This window comes from Agelaius tricolor, unplaced genomic scaffold (genome assembly GCF_023055355.1).
Source record: "Agelaius tricolor isolate 1412-34295 unplaced genomic scaffold, bAgeTri1.0.p SCAF_17, whole genome shotgun sequence".
In the NCBI taxonomy this organism is placed as follows: domain Eukaryota; kingdom Metazoa; phylum Chordata; class Aves; order Passeriformes; family Icteridae; genus Agelaius; species Agelaius tricolor.
The window spans coordinates 4124233-4143197 of record NW_027269277.1 but is presented as its reverse complement, the minus strand read 5'-3'; the positions used below and the strand labels follow the sequence as shown (position 1 = coordinate 4143197).

Below are 18965 nucleotides of genomic sequence, written 5' to 3'. Positions count from 1 at the left end.
TTGCAAGGATTGAGACTCAGCCTCTCTGGGCAACTGATTTGCAGAGTAGAAATAACTGTGCTGTGGAAGAAAGATTTTATTGGGATGGCTGGGTTCTGTGGGATCTGGGAGTAGATGTCACAGGCAGCCACTGCTGGGGTCACTGCCCTGCAGAGGAGTCACTCAGGCAGGTCAGTACAGACACTCTGCTGCTGTGTTTGTCCTTTCTGGGAGTCAACCAAGTCATCTCGTGCCATCTCTGTCTCACAAGCAATTTCTTGAAATCCTGTGTGTGTGCATGTGCTGAGGAGCTGACTTTCCCTATTCCACACTGCCCCTGGAGAAGAATATTTGTATATTTGCAATTACAAAATAAAGGTGCTGTAAAGAAAGCTCCTGGCACAGAGGTTGTGCCAGTAGGGGGATTTAGTTACTTGTATGTTACAGTAACTTAAGAGTTGCTAATTAAGAAGATAAAGTTAGTTGAAAGAAAAAAAAAAATTGAGCTTCATTTAGAACCTCTAATCAGCATGTTTAAAATACTCTGCATTATGGTTTTTCTTACATGTGCAGCAGTTGTTTTTGCCTAGTGCAAGTTTTACATGCTTAGCTAATAGACTGTTTTGATAACAGTTAATCAGAGAATGTCCTGTGTCTGTGAAATGTTATCCCTGTTGTTTTCTGGGAGGCTGATGAAGGCATCTCTCTTTCAGGGCTGCAGGTGTCTGCAGCTGCCTCCTCTCCTCCCTGTACTTTTAAATGTTGTTGTGTGCTGAAGGAGGGCAATTTTCTAAAGAGCTGCTGAGATAATACTGAAAAATAGAAGCAGGAAAAATGTCAAGTCTTTCCAGTGAGACTTAAAATACATGTCTAAACAAGAACAACTGAAACCCCTCCCCCAAACACAAAACCTCCCAAAACCAACAATAAAAAAACCAGAGCAGAGTGAGGTGGTAGAATGCTGGCAGTTAGACAAGAGCAGAATATGGATACTGAAACAGGACCCAGGGTAATGAACTGGGTGTTCTGTTCCCTCTGTTGTATGAGCTTGCTGCTGAAAGATGAATTTGTCAGTTTGGGGAGTCTTTTGGCTTGTAAGGCTTTTATTTGTTGGGTTTTTTTATATGGCAGTTCATGTACCTGATAGGTGACTTATCTGAACACCTTGAGTTGAGCACCCTGCCATTACAAAATCATTTCTATGTTCTGCCAGGCTGGCTGGCTGTTTGCAGAGAGCTCATTCCAGGCTGGCTGCACCCTGTGCTGCCCTGCTGCATTCCAGGTGTGTGCCATGCCCAGATGTGCTGCTCTCAGCAGCCGTGGTGCCTCTTGCAGGAGCCCTCAGTGAGGGTTTGGCCAGAATTGCTGCTGGAACACTCTGCAAACCTCACTGGTGCCCGTGGCCAGCAGTGCTGAAGAGCATTAATTGATCCTGCTGTTCTATGAACTAAGATTTCCTGTCTCACAACCAGAATTGCTGTCACTTCTTTCTGCTCTGTTTTTATGAATTGCCTTGCTTGCCACACAACTGACTTTTGGTTCAAACAAATCTCTTCTTGCTGGACCTTGAGAACATTTCTGTTCTTGCAGTTTTGTGAATGACTTTTCTCTTGCATGTTAAGGTAGAGGGTTTCTGGTCATTCACTTACCTTGCCCTATTTAAATATGCTTTCTTCAGAATTTTAGTGTGCATGTACCTCTCCCACCCCACAACCACAGCCCTGTAATAACTGCTCCATCTTAGTTTTTCCATCTTTTGTCCTCAAAGGATAGAATCTCTATTCCTGTTGGTGTGGAAGCAAAACAAAAAATGCTGGTGAGACATTTGTTGTAGTCATCTTTTCCCAGTAATACAGAGAGTGCAATGGAGTAGTTCAGATTATGGCATTAGACTTTTAAAGCCATTTTTAAGAACTTGTGTTCACTGAGTGAAGGTCAGTTGAGGTCAGTTTTTAACACTGGTGTATTCTCATCTGGATAGAAAGTCTTCATGAGAACTTTTTTTTTAATTCATTCATGTGAAGTTTCTGATAGTAAATGCCATATTTTTGGTGGTTTTTTTTTAAACTTAGCTATTAATAAGAAGTTAAATGCCTGGCAGGGATGAGCATCTTTGCTGTTCAGTCTCACATGTAAGGCAGCTATGTGAGGGGCTTATTCCAGCAGGACTGCATTTCATTGAAGTGGTTTGTTGTATTAGGGTCTGGGTGTGCTGTTCTGTCTGTGATGATGATTTCCCCCCATCCTTGGCTGTCACAGAATTTCTCTTTGACATCCTCAGGTTCTTGTGGCCACACAGCTTCATCTTTCCTCCACATCTAGATTGACCTGTCATTCACAAAAACAACACAATAACTCAATGCACAAACAGCAGACACCACTCACAGGTTTCATTTGCTGTGCTGGTCACTGAGTTGTCTTTAAAACTTTAGAAGTGTCTATTAAACTCAAAGTTTAAAATTTTCTTGACCATATTTTGATATTGGTGTTTGTTTGCAGGGGTTTTTGATCCTACTGTTTACTCTTCTGCTTTTTACTTAGAAGCTCTTTTTAGCATCTTATGCACATGAAGTAGTTTATCTGATGATGTCAGGTTGTTTCCAGAATAATCCCCTGTAGCATCTAGCACTGTGAGAATCTGAGTGAAAGTAAACAAGTTTACATACAGTAGGTGGGCAAAGAGTGTTTTTGTTTAGGTTGACTGCTTAGTTTGCTTGTCTGGCTGTGGGCAAAATTTGGAAGTTCCTTTTTTTGCTGTTGGTTTTTCACAATGTCCTGACCCAGCCAGTGTAAGACTGCAGAGGAGACTGAATGAACACAAGGCTTTGGATCTCTTGTGGAGGAGGAGATTGCTTTGCTTTGTCTTTTTGACTCATAGTAGGTGAAATTCCACAATAGATCAGTGTAGAACCAGAATCTTCCAACTGATTTCTGTGTTTTTTGGATTGCCAGCATAGAAACTTCAGTGCATGGCAATGAATTAATCTGTAAGTTACTTAGGGCCACCTCAGGAAACATTTCATGCAAATTTGGAAGTGGAATAATGAAACAATCCTTGAGACATCATTTGTATCCCCTATGTATTTAGTGAATCTCATATTTGAATAGATTTTATTAAGTCCATATATTTGTACAGGAAAAAAAAAGTATAGAGAAAGTGCATAGTGGAACCCCAAACCATTCCAGTAAAGATCTGCATTTTTGTGATGAAAGGCACTACATGGGCCAGGAGTAGGGAGAGTCAATAGATGTTCATTTGCATTGCCTGGTAAACACTTGTCAAGAATCAGGGATTAGAGGGTGAATAGGAATATTCACTTTTTCCATTGAGGGAAGTGTTTACCGGTGGTGATAAATACAAATCATTTTAGTATAGGGAATATTATAAACTTGTTGCTGTGCATATGTTGTACATTGCTCATATTCAGAAATCCTTACTTGGATTATAATCATATTTCATGTATTTGAGACTCTCTTGTTTATTTTTAATCCGGGAGTGAATTTTTATATTCTAAGTGGAGTTGACTGCATGTAAAGAATAGTGAAAAATAATTTTATGTACCTTAGTTTAAAAAGTAGTAAACTGGTAATTATTATGTATTTAATTAGCACATACATTTCATAAAAGGTTATGGCATCATTGGTAGCACCCTGGCTATTTGGCCAAATCTTGATTTACTCTTGCAGAATTCAGAAAAGGCTGAAAACACGATGAAGGGCAAAGCACCAAGTCCCTGGATTTGTGTGAACGCTGCACAAGCCCAAATGGTGGTGGGTGATTAGAACTTCACACATGCACCTGGCTTTTCTGGGAAATCCTTGGCACTCTCTGAAGGGGAATGGCCATTGCTGGGCTATTTCTGACTCTGGTTTTGGTGGAAAATTTGGCCTTGTGTGTCATTTAGACTTTGTCACACGTGTAGCCTCCCAGGGCCTAATGACTTGTCTGCAGATGGGCTGTTATTTATTACAGTCATGTAGAATAAAATTGATTGTCTTCTAAAATTAATTTTTCATTTGCCTCCAGCTCTGCTTTAATAGAGGACACACAGTTGCCTGTTTGCAGAAATACTGTTTAATCACATTAATATCTCAGCCCCCCAGGCTGGTGAAGATAATTGTACAAACGAACAGCAAAATCTGTATCTTTAACTTCTTTTTATGATTAAATTATGCAAATGACTTATCTCCTGCCCTTCCAAGCACTAATCATCTAATTAGGAATGATGTGTTAAAGGGATGGTTTTGAATCAGGAGAAGGGGAGAACGGAGGAAGCAGAAAATGGGACCTGACAATGAAACTGCTGAAAGTACTATAGCAGTACAAGATAAATTTGTGTATGTGTTCAAAAAGCAATAATAAAGGCTTGCTGTGCTATTGCTAGTCCTGTTCTAGTGCTATTTTTCATAAGAGGATAATTCTTCTGTCTGATCTTCACCCATAATTTTCCATATTAACTTTAAATTCTATATTATTGTTATTATTATTAACTTAGTACTTTCTCTTCCAGTTCTCATAAGCAATGAGTGCAAGTGTCTCTGCATTTGGCCTTAGTAATAGAATGCTTTGAAAGACAGAATTTGTTCATTTGTAGTTTGTGTTTTATCAAAGTGCTTGTCATTGTACTGGAAGATGTCCTGAGCCTGTTAAATACTTCACATATCTCAGTCTCTCTTTTTTTGAGTACTTAACTGGTGGTTAAAGAAACTCACAGCTTTGCATTTTAATGTGAAAGTGCAAGTGTCCAAGTAAAGAGAGTGCTCATCTCTTCAGTGTCCTGTGCCTAGTTTGTGGAGTTTCCCTTTGGGTGAAAACCTTTAAATTTAGATATTTAGGCAATCGTGAATTTATATTTTAAGCATATTTATAGGAAATAATCATGCCTGGACCTCTCAAAGACCTTTCAGCCCAGTTTGCCATGTTTCTTTTTTTTACTATTCCATAAGCAAGTTCTGTTTTTTGTAAGTCAGGCCTTTATAACAGATCCTCCTGCTTAAGGCACATTTTCACATTGGGCCCAAACTATCAGTGTGTTAGAGGTACAACAACAAACCAGTTCATACCAGGTGATAGCTCTGACAGCTTGGTCATGTATTTGTTCTTGTTTTCCCATTACTCAATTATTGCTGTACTTTCTGTATGTAGTTTGAGTGCAGTTAACCAATAAAATAAAACTATCCTGGAGACTAACTGAAATTTCAGGTATTCATCTATGAGAATGTGTTAATTCCTTTATAAATGTGTGAAGGTATTAATGCATGAGAATATATGGGTTCACAGGATGCTGTGTGTAGATGACCAGTACCTTCCACACTCCCTAAGACATTTTCCAACATCTGCCTCATTCTTTAAGGAGCCTTAGCTTCCCTGCCTTGTGTCAGGCTTGTGTCTGTGTCTGTTGGACACAGGTTTGCTGATACAACCTGAGGAGTTTAACTTGCCCAGGAAAGCGTGAAACGCTTTTACAAAGGTGGGTGGGTATCCCCCAAGAGAAGCCGAAAGCAACGATGTCAAAATAATCTTTTTGTTAGTGCTTAGGTGTATGTCACAGGGATTTAAGAAGGATGAAAAACCTCACACAAATGAGTTTTAAAAAATTAAAATGCTGACTGGGGTGGATAATCTGGCTTTTCTGTGTTGTTTTTGGATGGTTTAGCATAAAGGATGCAAGTTCTGACACCGCTTCCATTTGTCTGACACAGATGTAAATTGCTGGTGGAATGTTTTCATAAACACTTCATGGATGGGGAGGCTGCATTTCTTTCTGTACCTTCCAGCAATGGGATTGAATTAAATCAGTTCACATTTATCTTTGTGTGTATTTTCATCATTATCCCCTCAAAATCTTCTCAGAAGGAAAGTTGAGACCACCTTGTTGACGAGGGCTTGCACCAAGTCTTTGTGCCAGAATATTTGTGTAAATAATTTTGTCACACAAGGTCTAAATATATTTTAGCAGAATTATAGGAGATTCAAAAAGGACATGGGATTTCTTATTGTAGCAAAAGGTTCTGGGATCCATCAGGGATTTAAATTTCTGTGAAGGCTTTGAGCAGAACTGTTCTTCTTTGGGTAGGAGTTCTATGATAATTAAGGAGCAAACAATCCTAGACTAATTTTTTCTGTTTCTTTTAGATTGGCTGGATGCAGATACCACAAGAAGAGCTAAAAATAGAGGCTTTGTGCTGGGGCTGATAGTGTGTGATAAGTCAATGGAGAGCATGCTGGACAGCCTCCAGCTGCCATTCTTTGTGTGGCTGAATTTCTTAAGCCTGATGGCTTTTGGCTGAGGTGTTTTAATTCTGTAGGACAGTGGCACTGAGGTCAGGCTTTCTGAGATGGGCACCTGCTGAGAGACCATTTGTAGATGGTTTTAGCATCAACAAGGAATCTGAAAACTCTTGTAATCTGTAGCCTGCATTTCCCAGCTCTCAGGCAGAGGCAGATTGGAAGAAGGTAATCTGCAGTAAGGACTTGGGTATCTTTTTCTTTTCTGTGTCTGCACAGGCTCAGGGCTTTATCTTACCCAGCTGCTCATTCAGATGTTTTTCTTATCTCTCCACTGGGCAGTTTGCACTGAGTAATGATATGTGACAACAGATGGTAGATAGTGAGTTGTTTTATGAATTAAGTTGGTCTTGCAAGAAGTTGAACAGGAATGAATTCTTCTAAGACTTCCCAATTAATAGGTACAGTGGTGGAGCCATCTCATTATTTTTCTTGGTGTTCAGAAAGTCCATTTAACTCCCATGAATTCTTCCTCTTGGTGGCTAGAGTGCTGGGCTTACCTAGAGTGACCAATTCTCTCTGCTGGCATAATTGATGATTGCTAAAATATCCAGCAGCCTTTCATTACACAGTCAGATTGTGAAGTCTTTTAAATGTGAGAGAATTCAAGGCAGTCTTGACCTCTCTGATTACTGCCCATGCAGGGCATGATGAGAGAAGCAGAGATGAGTGTTTCAATTACTCTCATACCTTACTGGTCTTGTACTTTGTGAAGGAAAGGATTACACCCAAGTAAACAGTAGGAGAGTTAATACCTACTGCTTTTTTCCTTCTTTTTGTTTTGATTTGTCTTTCTCTTACAATCATTAAAGACAAAGGCTATTTCACTATGAATCAAGTTGCATATTAAAATAATTATTGCACAGAACATTGAACTGTTATGCCTTTCCTCTATCATGATCTTACAGCAAATGCTGTATCAGTGGTAAGGTCTAGGCCAGCTGTGACATTTAAGAGCAATGAGAGTTCTTACAGAGGAGTGGTCGTAGTTATTGATTTGTCTGCTAATTCCAACTTAATTTAGTCTAGAAATCCAAATTAATTCCTTTCTGTGGTCTTATTGTGGGTTGGGGTAATTGAATATTTTTGGAGAAACGTATAATCCTGTCATTGGTCTGAGGTTTTGGCAAATACTGAGAAATGGTAGGAGATTTAAATATTGAAGGACCCAGATGTCAGTGTACATTACATGATGCACAGTTTCTGGAATTGTGGGTGATACAGAATGAAGAGGTGTTGGTCAAATTTCCTTGACTATCCCAAGAATAATATGAAGATCTTTCTTCACCCATATGGTTGAAACTCCATTTTGATAAACAGAAAACAGCAGTCTTTGCTTTTCATGGCAGGAGGGTGCCCACTGCTCCATCTCTTTTTCAGAGTCTGATAGTTCACAAGCATGAAATGACAGCCTGAGCATATTTGTGTGGTCAGTTTAATATATTCCCACAGCTCTGCTATTTCTTAAAAGTTATAATCTCTGATCTTGGTTTTTCAGAAATTGCTGGACTTGTACATTTGATGACTCACAAGCGTTAGAGAGGTCGACTTTCTTCATGGAGCTGAGATTAGCTGTCCGTGACTCAGTGTTGTTCAAGCTGGGATATGCAACGATTTTCAAATTGCAGCTGGGTGAAAGTGTTGTGGGAAAGCGTGGAAAAAATACTGGAAATACTGGGAGGGTGCAGATCCCCCTTTAAACTGTGGGGGCTGTACACAGGTTACCTTTGGAATGTACATTCTCCAAAGTAACCTCTCGTGATCATATTCTGTGTATTTTAAGAGTCAGGAGAAATAAGCAGTCATTAAAATAATTAGTGATGCATAAGAAGGTGAAGTTGGGATTTCAAGGCTGTACAGACCCATGGATTAATACTTCTGTAGGAATTGTTCTGGTGTCTGCAGCCTCAGCTGTTGACAAATCCTCGTTGTCAGCCGCCTATCACAGAAAGCAGGACTGGGGAAGGGTTAATCTTGTGTTTTTCAATTCCTTCTTTGGCAGTTTTGCTGTTGGTACCCTTCTGTATGTGCAGGAGATAGGCAGTATTGTTATTGATACCCAGGAGGTTAATGGCTGATTTTGGCAGTGGACAGAGCAGTGGTTTGAGGGTAATGAGGGTGCCTGAATTGTACCCCCTTTATGTACACTTGTCTTCTCTTTCCTTGGCTACTAAGCTTCAACCCTCTGCCAGCAAATAGGGTGAAATAGGAACGGGGCACATCAATTCTGGATCCAGTCAAATATAAACAGATTGCCTGAGGGCTCTGTGTAGTTACTTCTGCTCAGGAAATACTGGGATGTATCACAACTGGATCTTGTCTCTTCACATTTGAGCTCAGACTCGTGTCTGTGTGTCTCTAAAGCTGTACAGACAGCCTGCTTGTAAAGCTCTGTGTCTGAGCAGTTTGCAAGGAGCAGCACGATTCCTCACGTGGCATTGTTGGGAATGGTTTGGCAAAGTCTGTGGGACAGACAGAAAACAGTGATAGGGGACTCTGTAGATTCAAGGGGCGCTTTCATCTTGGAAACTGTCAGGAATGAGAGCAAAGGTTTTCAGGAACACTGACCATGTGATTTAGGCTTTTTTTTAACCTCCCAACACTGAAAAATTCTTATTTAATGGCATAATGTATTCACCTTGGGTAAGCAATTAAAGTTAATTAAAAAAACCAAACCAAACAGTCACTCGGTGTGTGAATGTATAATATGAAATACACATGCAATAATCACAAAAAGTAAGATATGTATTCCATAGTGCAGGTCTTTTGGGCTGGAAGGTTTCTCACAACCCACTTTGGATGTTAAAAATGGATTTTAGGAATTGAATAATTTTTTTATATGGCAAAATAAAAACTTTAAAGGGAAGAACCTCTCCCTCTAAGATATTTTTAATAGATTTATTGTAACTTATTTTCCTGAGGACAATTGGAGAGAATAAGTCATGATAATAGGTAATGTGAAAAAAAATGCATTGTAAAACTGCTTTGAGTTAATCAGCTGCCCCAGAAGACTCTGGTTCCAGTCCTGGCTGGAGCCCTTGGTCACAGGTCTGTGCCTGGCAGGAGGAATTGGTTTGGTTTTTTCTTAATTCATCTCACTTAATGCTGTGGATTTGCAGAACTCAGGTTGCATTTGATTCTGGAAATCAAAGCATTTTTTAACAGGTAAAACTTCCCAGAAACATATTATGCCTGGACAAAATGATGTTGTATGGATTGTTCCATGAGAAATTACTATTTTTTATTTTATTTTTTATGCATGTACTCTGTTTATATGTATAACTCCTAAACAAAATTTTAAAAAAGAAAGTTCATTAATCATAACTAAGTTGTATTTGCATTTCCATGGCACTTAGTGGTGTAGTAATCTCAGGAATTCCCCAAGGTGTTAATTCTCCCTGGGCACTGGATGTGAAACTGCTCCAGTAGTTTATGAATCTCAGATCTTGATTTTCAGGTAATTGACAAAAAGTATGAAGAGCAGCTGTATCCCCAGGGCCCCCTGAAATTCCCTTGGTTTCTGGGGCAAGATGAGTATTTCAGTGGCTGCTTTGGAAAACTTCAGCCAGAGTCACTCAAGGTCAGAGAAACAAAATCTAGAGAGGCAACTCCTCCCCATACCTGAAAATACAGCAGTGAAGAAGGTGCAGCTTTACAGAGTTCTGTCATAGTAACTCTTCTGTTATGGGATGAAGGTGAAAAATACTTTCCAGATTTCCCCCTTTATGCTTTCATCATAACAGCAGCCTTAAATTTTGCTATAGGAAAAAAAAAAAAGAGGGTTTTTTATCTCTTTATTCTCCCAGTACCAACAGTCTAGAGCTGGGAGTTGCTTCTTTTTCAACCCTTGTTACACTTAGGAATCAAAGTGTGAAGTATAACAGATTGATTGATAAATTCAGATGCTGGATCTTTGTCCTAAATCAATTTATCTTTTCAAACATTTATATGCAAGCTCAAATGGAATTAAGATTAAAAAATCCAAACGAGTTGAGCTTGTCACATCTGTGGTTACATAAAAATAGGGCTTTACTTTGTGATATTAAAGCAACAAATTACCAGTTCATTCCTAGAACAGGCAGATCATCTTTCTCAGTATAGCCTGATTTTATCACTTATAGTTCTGTGAATATCCCATGTAATTTGCACTTGGCAGATAATGTAGACTTCTGAAGATCTTCACCATGGAATTTGTACTTTGTTTTTGTGGTAGGCAGCAGAGAAATAGGGAACAACCCTCTCATCATTTATGTATCATGACCCAGCATCTCAGAGCCTTGGGCTATTATTTCAAAATCCAATATATTCAAACTTTGGCCTCAGAGAGCAGTAGGATCAGTACACAAGAACAATAGAGTGATAAATATAGATTTTTCATTAAGGAAAAGACTATATCCTGTCATTTTTGAATCAGTGTTGGAAGGAGGATCTGAGGATTCATAGCCTCCTATGGGCTCGGATGTTGTTTTTGTTCAAAGAAAGGGCTTTTTCCTTTTCCCTGCCTTTTCACATTGCTGTGAGCGAGGCAGAAATAAAATTATAATATATGCTAAAGGGGGGATCCACTAACAGTGTGACAGTAATTTAATGCAAGTCACTTTGGAGCTGTGCATAATGAGCCCCGCTCGTTCCCAGGGCTGCATCCAGGTGCAGGCCTTGGCTCGGGCTGAGCTGAGCTGCCTCTCCTCCCTGCACCACAAATTTGCTGTTTCAGTCAGATCATACACAGGATCACTCCTTGGAGTGATCACAGAACCCCGGGTTTCTAGGAGGAAATGGGGCTCCTGGATGGGTGGCATATGCTTCAGGCATCTCCTGGCTGAATGTCCATATGCACTGGAAGCACACCACCCCCACGGAGGAGGGGGATCTGCTCAAGTTCTGCAAACTGCTGAACCCCTCAGAGCTCTTAACACATGTTATATTCTGGGAGACTATTTTCTGATTGGAGGAATGCTTTTTCTTTTCCTTTAAATGGATTTGCGCTCTGTTTCCTTAAATAGAGCAGCTGTGATAGTGTACAAACAATCAGAATTTATGCTGAAAAGTAATTCTTGTGCTGTTTGTTTCATTCTCAAGGAAACACTTTATGTTCTTGTTTGAACCCAACAGTCTGATGGTTGTTGCTGGAGAATGCACTAAACAGTGAAAAGTTTTGGTTTGTGCAGTAAATTTAAGAAACCTGTGATTTTTGCTGGGCTCAGATGCCACAAAAGCATGTTTGACCTCATCTGTCAATATGTGTGTGCCTATTTAACCACATGTACTTCAGATTTGAATGTACACAACAATGCTGGGGAGGGCTTGGGGTGGACTTTGTACGTGTGTGGTGATTATATATTGCTGTTGTACCTTTTGGAAGTTTACAGAGGAGACCTGTGTTTGATTTGGTGGGAGGGAGGGTGGAGGTGGAATGATAAATTACGGCCTTGCTTTCCAAGTCCTGACAGGGAGATGCTTTATTCTGTATTTTTATCAATGAGAAAATAAAATTACAAAAATAATATTATTTCACAAGTTTTCTGCTTGCTTTTAGCTGACAGGTCTCAAAGTGGATATAGCTTTTTCCACCTGCAATCAAATGTAATAAACCATCTTCACTGCAGAAGTCAAATTCCTGGAAAAAAAGAAGTTGGAAGCTCACACTTACACCATAAAACCTTGTTTATTGCACCCATCAGTCTTGGAAGATATGCCCCACAATGGGGTTTGGTAAAGCCATTACAAGGTGCCGTATGAGTTCCATTTGCCTACAGTAAATAGAATGTCAGAAGTGTCAGGGGGAAATAAATATCGGGCTGGTTAAAAGGGAGCAGAGATGGCTCAAAGCATCATTGAGAGGATTGATTTATCTGGCATGCTGTAATGACTGCAGATGTGGATCTGTTATTCTAGATGAGCAATGAATTTGATGAGCTGATAACACAGGGCCAGAGAGGCCTGGTTTTAATTACTGATGAGGAATTTATTTGTGAAGCACTGTGATTTACTGAGGGTTTGTTCTGTTATTGACAGGTGACCTTGGGGCTTTTCTCTTTTGATGAATAAAAAAAGCGGCATTTTTTAAAGGAAAACTGTTTTATCAGTGCTGTGAATACAGTGAGGTCATTTTAGATAGAGTATTGTCTTTCAAACCATCTTTATATATAATTATTTTTTGCAGCAGTTGTTAATTGCCTCTCTCATTGAGACTGTTGTGTATGCTACACTTGCTACTTGAGAGACACTAATTCTGGTGCAGATTTTGCAAGCAGGAATATGTTGAGCAGAACTTTGTGGTAGAGATCTTAAAGCAAATAACAAAAAGTCAAATTAACAAGAGTGTATTACTGGGTTGTTGAGCTTTTCAGCTGCATATCTTATCCTGCATTTAGTAATTTTACTGTTCTGATTTTCCTTACAGACCACCAAGGAGGAAAAAATACAGTGAATTAGAAGCTCTTTGTTTATCTCTCTGCTTGGGTTTGTTTTTTTTTAGTAAACATATTGTTTTAATTATTTTAAGCAGCAATTTTTTGGTGTTGTGTCCATCTTGTTAAGAAGAAAGTTACTGACATACCTGTTATTTTTATACACTTCTTTTACTTCATTTTCTCCCACAGAATGTAGTTTTCTTTCTGATCTCTACATACAGTGGGAATTTTAGTTTTGACTTCTGTGCTTATGCTCCTGGTTCTGTGCTGCACTTGTGAGCTAACATCAGAATAAATCAAAGTGATTTTTGTCTGGACTGTGTGCAGGTACTGTAGATGTTTTCCAGTTTGTAGATACTGTTTGCTCTTAATCAAGTTTTTTTTAACAAAGTGGAAATTCATTTGAACTCGGCATTTTGTAGATGATGTCTTGATGAAGGTACCTATGATTTTGAACATGGAGGAAGGGTGAGAAGAATTAGGAAGAATTTCATTCATTTTTTACATGAAGACATAACTTCTGGAGATACTGGAGAAAAGAAAGGAACAAAGATCACTTGATGAAATGCAGAATGACAAAACCCAAACCAAACCCTCCAAAACCCCCTTTGAAGCAAACACCTCCCCTTTCCCCCCCACCCTGTAGTGCATTTTCATTCCCTTGTTTTCCCTTGTTTTTTCTGTGGGATTTTCCATGCAAAGGGAGCAGTTAGCTAATCATGAATAACATGTATCTTATTATAAACACTCGGTGTTTAGCTCTAGGGATGGTATTTCAATTAAATGCATCTGACAATTTTAGATCTGCTCATGACTTAAATATTGCAATTAAGCAAACTGCAGTTAATAAGAGTATAAAAAATGTTCTGTTTTACAGATTTACTGGTTTTAAGTTTTTTTTTTTTTTTTGTAAAACCAATGTGTTTTCTAAACCAATTAAGTATATTTCACCCATAAGGATGAATATTTTAAGTATCAACAACAAAAATCTGTCTCCACCTTTTTTGTGGGACTCAGTTCAGAATATTATGTGGGAATTCCCTGATATTAATAAAGTGAAGAGAGATCTATTGCATGAGTTTTCAGCAAGGGTTTGGGTATTTCTCTGGAATAATTTCCAGCCCAGATTTTGGTCTGGTGGGTGACCTGCAGCTGCTGAGGTCGCTTGATTTTTGTCATTGATTACAGCAGGAGATGGCTGCAGGCCACAACTCAAAGCAATTGCATTGCTATTTATAAAGTTTGGGGTTTCTAAAATCACTTCTTACGTAGCATCTTAGTATGTACAATAAATATAAAAGAATTAACAGACTTAGAAGTTTTTATAGCTTCTGTGGGACTGGGCTGAACTTGGAAACAATGCTCCAGAAGACACATTCCTTATTGCTGCTTTCCCCAGTGCCAATCTGTATTTTGTGGCCCTGTAAGTAGCAAGGATGGAAGGGACAAATAAGCTGTTGTATAGGAACTCTGCTTGTTTAAAGAACAGGGTTTACTTTTTTCCTCCCTCATGGATAATTAATGTAGTTCTTATTTTAAGGTTGCAGTCTGCTGCTGAATTGCTTCTTGCTCTTGTGGGAAGGTTCTGTGATAGTTGCATGCGTGAAAATAATTTCTTGTACAAAGTTTGCATTATAAATTAGCTGTGATTTTTCCCAATTTCGTGCCCTTCTGTAAAAGCCATTTTACTCTGTGTATCCTGTGATTCCAAGCTGTTGGTATGAGGGAGTTGGTGCCTTCACTCCCCTTTCATCCCTGCATGGCCACTTTGTGATTAGTGTTTAATGCCTCCAGCCTCATCGTCTGGATTTACTGATGTGTCAGGAAGGAGTGAAACTTGTGAATTCCAGCCCACTACAGGGAGCTGTGTTTGCAAGAGGAAAATGCAGCCTTGGGTGTGACCTGGAGTGGCTGTTTGAGGAGTGCTGTGTTCTGATTCCTGTGTGTGCTGCTGGGACGCCGAGGTGACCCCACGCTGCTGCTTGTCACTAAAATCCTGTGGCAGTCCTGAGCTGCTCTGGGCTGCAGACAGGGACTCTGTACCTGTGTATGTGGAGCTGCAGGGATAGAGAGGTACCAGCCTTGTGAGTGCTCTCACTGTGGGGTGTGCAGCAGTGCCCAAATTTACCTGCCCGAATTGCCTCTGCTGTCACTGCATGGTGACGAGCAGATGCAGCAGAGGGCCTGTGAGGCAGATGACCACAGTTATTTGGAATATGAATGTCTCTGTAGCAGTACCTTCAGGACAGTCTGTAAATAGACATCAAGGCTCTATTATGAATTACAGTATTTGTTTTCCAAAATGTTTTGTTTGCTGTTTGATTTGAGCATGTATAACATTGTATTTTGTTAGATGATTTTTTTAGCTTTTCTATGCTATCACATATATTTGTGTGTGTGTGTATATATATATATATAAATACCTCCTAAAAGCAGTCTAGAGATGTGAAAGGTTTTGCACTTTCTGAATGTTTAGCTAACAGAGGTTTTGCCTGGAGCAAGGTGGATCATGGAGCTGCACCTGCATGCAGCCAGAGCAGTGAGTTACTGCATCTGTCCTCATGACTGCAGAACCCTCAGAACAGGAATTAGGACATGTCAGGTGTGTTGAAGCTGGAGATGTTAAAAGGTGTGTGGCTGTTGCTACCTGGCAGGTTGCACAGTGCTGCTGAAATGTAAACAGCCAGTCTGTTCCAGGGCGAGTTATTCCTGGCCATCCCTTCATCCTGTGGGACAGAACAATATTTCAGTTTAACAGTTCTCAGTAGTTGTATGAAAACTGTGAAGCTGGAAGCAAATGATGTTTTCTCCTGTTGAGAGTGGTGAGAGCTAAGTTGGAATGAAAAGTACTGATGCAGCTTAATTGAGATAGCAAATGATGTCCTACAGAGCAGGGTGGCACGAAGGTGAAAAGTCCACATCTAAATAAATGTCAGGGAGAGGATTAAGTGTTCATTTGAAGATGTGTACAGCAGTACCTCCTTTAAAGAGTTGTAATTAATCTTGCAGTGTGAACTTTTTGACCATATGACAGTGTAATAAGGCACAAACATTCTAATTCAGCGTGGTGCCACGTGCTCCAGAATGAGGAGCTGAACTGTTCTGTCATGTAAAGCTGGTTCTGGACTGGCTCTGAGGTTACTGGTGTCTTATCAAATCCACAGTTGTGTAGAACAGAGCAAGCATGGTTAATCTCTGTGGAGTTTTACTCATTCAGGAAAACTCATCTCTTCTGTTTCTGTCAGGATTTTTGGTGATTTCTGTGAGTGGTGTAATTGCAAAAGGGTGCAGGAATGCTGCTTGCTTTCCAGCAGCACCTGCTGTCCTGCTGTGTTTTGTTGCTCTGCAGGTAGCTGTTTTGTAGAAATTCACAGATATTTTTATTTGCACAGTTAATAAAATTAGATACATTCTGCACTCAGGCTGGAGCTCCTTTCTTGTTCCTATTGAAGATATTTTCTTGACTTGAAGTCCTCCTCAAGTTTTCCTTGCATGGCACCTCAGTTTTTAGATGTCATGGAGCCCTGTACCTTCCACAGAGGTGCAGACCTGCAGCTGGTGATTTTTCTTGGTGTTTGTGTTGATAATTGATGCTGTTAGAGGCTGTGTGAGATCACTTACTGCTTCCAGTGTCTCTGTGTTTCAAACAAAAATAAAAGCCATGCCTTGGTGGCAGTAACTTTGTGTTGAGGGGACATAAGTGAACATTCTGGAAGGTGCTGGGTGCCTGTGTGTTTGCCATTCTGCTCTGGTGTTTCTCCCTGTGAAGTTTGTATTCTATAATTTCTACAGATTTCTATAAATTTGTCAGGTGAAAACGAATTATAATTGTATTAGAATTTATACATCAGGCTGTTTTACCAAGCATACCTCCAACAAGGTGTAGTATAATGTGGTGTTCATTTACATAATTTGGAAGTGAGTAGTAAAACATGCAGCTTTGCAGAGTTCGTCTTCAAACTCAGATTATTGGCATCACCAATAACAGCTCAGATGGGATAAAGCAGCTCTGTTTATAGACACTCTCACACTCAACATAATCTCATGTTCCAAGTTTTTTGTCACTACATAAAAAGTAATTTTTGGCTTCTATCATTACTTTGAATTACTTTTAAGTATTTTTTCTGGTGATGTAATAAAAGAAATGCCAGTTGATTAGTTAGTCTTTGTCTCTTCTTGGGAGAGGGAAAAAATCCCCAAATTTCAGGAGCAGTTTTGATACCTTGCTGGAAAAGAAAACACAGAAATCCATTCCTTTGCTTTCCGAGCTTGCAGTGTTAATGTTTGAGCAGATACTGGATATTTGTGGAAATATCTGTAAGTCTTGAAGGTTTCACAACTTCCATCACAAAACCGTGTTACTATGGAAAAGTGGCGTTCACTCTTTTGACAAGTGTGACACTTAACGAGGAATAAAAATAATACAAACCACAGAATATACAAACTGAGGAGGGAGTTGTCTGCTCAGACAGTTTGTTGACACTTTGTTGGAAAAGATCTCTCTGCTCTGTTTGTTGGGAAGGATCAAAAATACATGGGAATTGGACAGGGTTGTGAACGTTTTGTGGGGATGTTGCTACATATACACACGTTCTAAATTGGGGCAGAGCTGTTACGGGCTGGGGGCCTTCACGTTGAGCAGAGAGACTGTCCAGGCCTGGGGAAATGCCACCAGCTTGTTAGGAAAAAAAAGCAGAATACAGCACTCGAGCACTATTTCAGAATGAAGATCTTTCTTCACAGCTTTCTACAAAGATGCTCAACGTAAGGTGTGCAGCTCTTTACAAATTGGAAAAAATAGAAATGTGTCTTTATTTTTTTTTTTTTGGTTAAGATTGTTTTCCAAACATGGATGCAGTGAGACAAAAATGTGCAGCTTTTTCTTGGCGTAGGCTGTCAGAAATGACACTCATGAAGGTTTATTTCTGCAAAATATAAAAATGTGCTCATATAATTGGTGCCTTTTTTTTTTTTTAAACCACATTTAGAGTTGGCTGTAGTGGAGTTGAGCGCTTGGTGCTTCCCCCCACCCTTTGCTGAAGGTTTGGGGGCAGAGCATCAGTGTTTGTGTGTGGTGTGGGGTGGCCGCTGGTGCACAGGGGATCCCTCCTTTGTTGTCCCTTCCCTGCTCAGGGTCCGGGCTCAGGGCTCCGAGCCAGCCCAGCTCACTGTGGATGTTGTTCTGGAGCCTTTTGAATGTGGATGTGAAGCAGTTTGTCTGTCCTTTGCTTCGCAAGAATTCTCTTTTTAAAAAACAAAGCTGTGGCTATGAAGTAGCCTATTTGTCCTAAAACTTATGAAAAGGAGGGGGAGGGAGTGCTGGGACCCATCTTTATAACAACAATCAGCCTTTGTAAGGTTTCATTCCAGGCTAATGGCTGGTGAAATTGTTCTGGGTAGTTAAAATGAAATGAAATGAATTAAAGAACATGAAGGAGAGCAAGCAGAATGGTTTATTGCTTTTCTTTGAAGGCACAATAGCTATACTCTGTCTCTTTTTGTTACTCATATCTGTGTGGCGGATATTTAAAGTCAGGGGTTTGAATAGCATGATGGCTAAATGAGGGCTATAAATCGAGGGCTATGGTGCAAAATTCTAGTGCCAGCAAGTACTAAAACACAAGACCAAAGAGGCTGGGGTCTAAAATTGTTTTAGACTGATGAATATGCAGGCATAAAAACAACAGAATACGGATATTCCCTACCAAAACCTCCAGAAAAAACTAATAATCAGTTATTTTAAAAAGGAAAACAAATGTTTTAAATGCATTAATGCTTTCAATTTATCCTGGAATGTTACTGGTATTTCCTTAAAAGCCTGCCAATCCATGCTTAATTTTAATTAAGTATGTGAAAATCATGAAGTAGTCAAATATTTTGTTATTGGCAAGATGTGAAAATGTCAAGAAGCTGGTGCAGAGTATTTAATTCATAAGCCTACAAATATAGGCCAGAAAAAATTTTTTTAATGTGTTACCTTGCTGATAGCAACACAAAAGTTTACCAAAATGGGATAATGCAGCTTAGACAGCACCTGGTTTAAGACTGTTGTTACACAGCTGAAAAAATAAAGTGTCATATCAGGTTGGGGTCACGTTTGTCTAAGAAAAACTAACAGGAGGATTTCTATTGTCAACACAGGAGATGAGCAGTGCGATAACAGCAAATTATACTCTCTGATCCACCCCCTCTTATAGAAGTGACTTGAGATTAAAGCCTCAGCCAGGAATTTCATTACTCTTATACATTTTTCACAAAAGCAGTATTTGCAAAAACAGTGGTAA

The 18965-nt window shown here is 39.6% G+C and overlaps 1 protein-coding gene across 6 annotated transcripts in view; it reads left to right on the top strand.

The window, feature by feature from the left end:
* DACH2 (dachshund family transcription factor 2) overlaps nucleotides 1-18965 on the top strand; it is a 251311-nt gene that overhangs the window by 10227 nt on the left and 222119 nt on the right. The gene's annotated exons all lie outside the window — the stretch shown is intronic.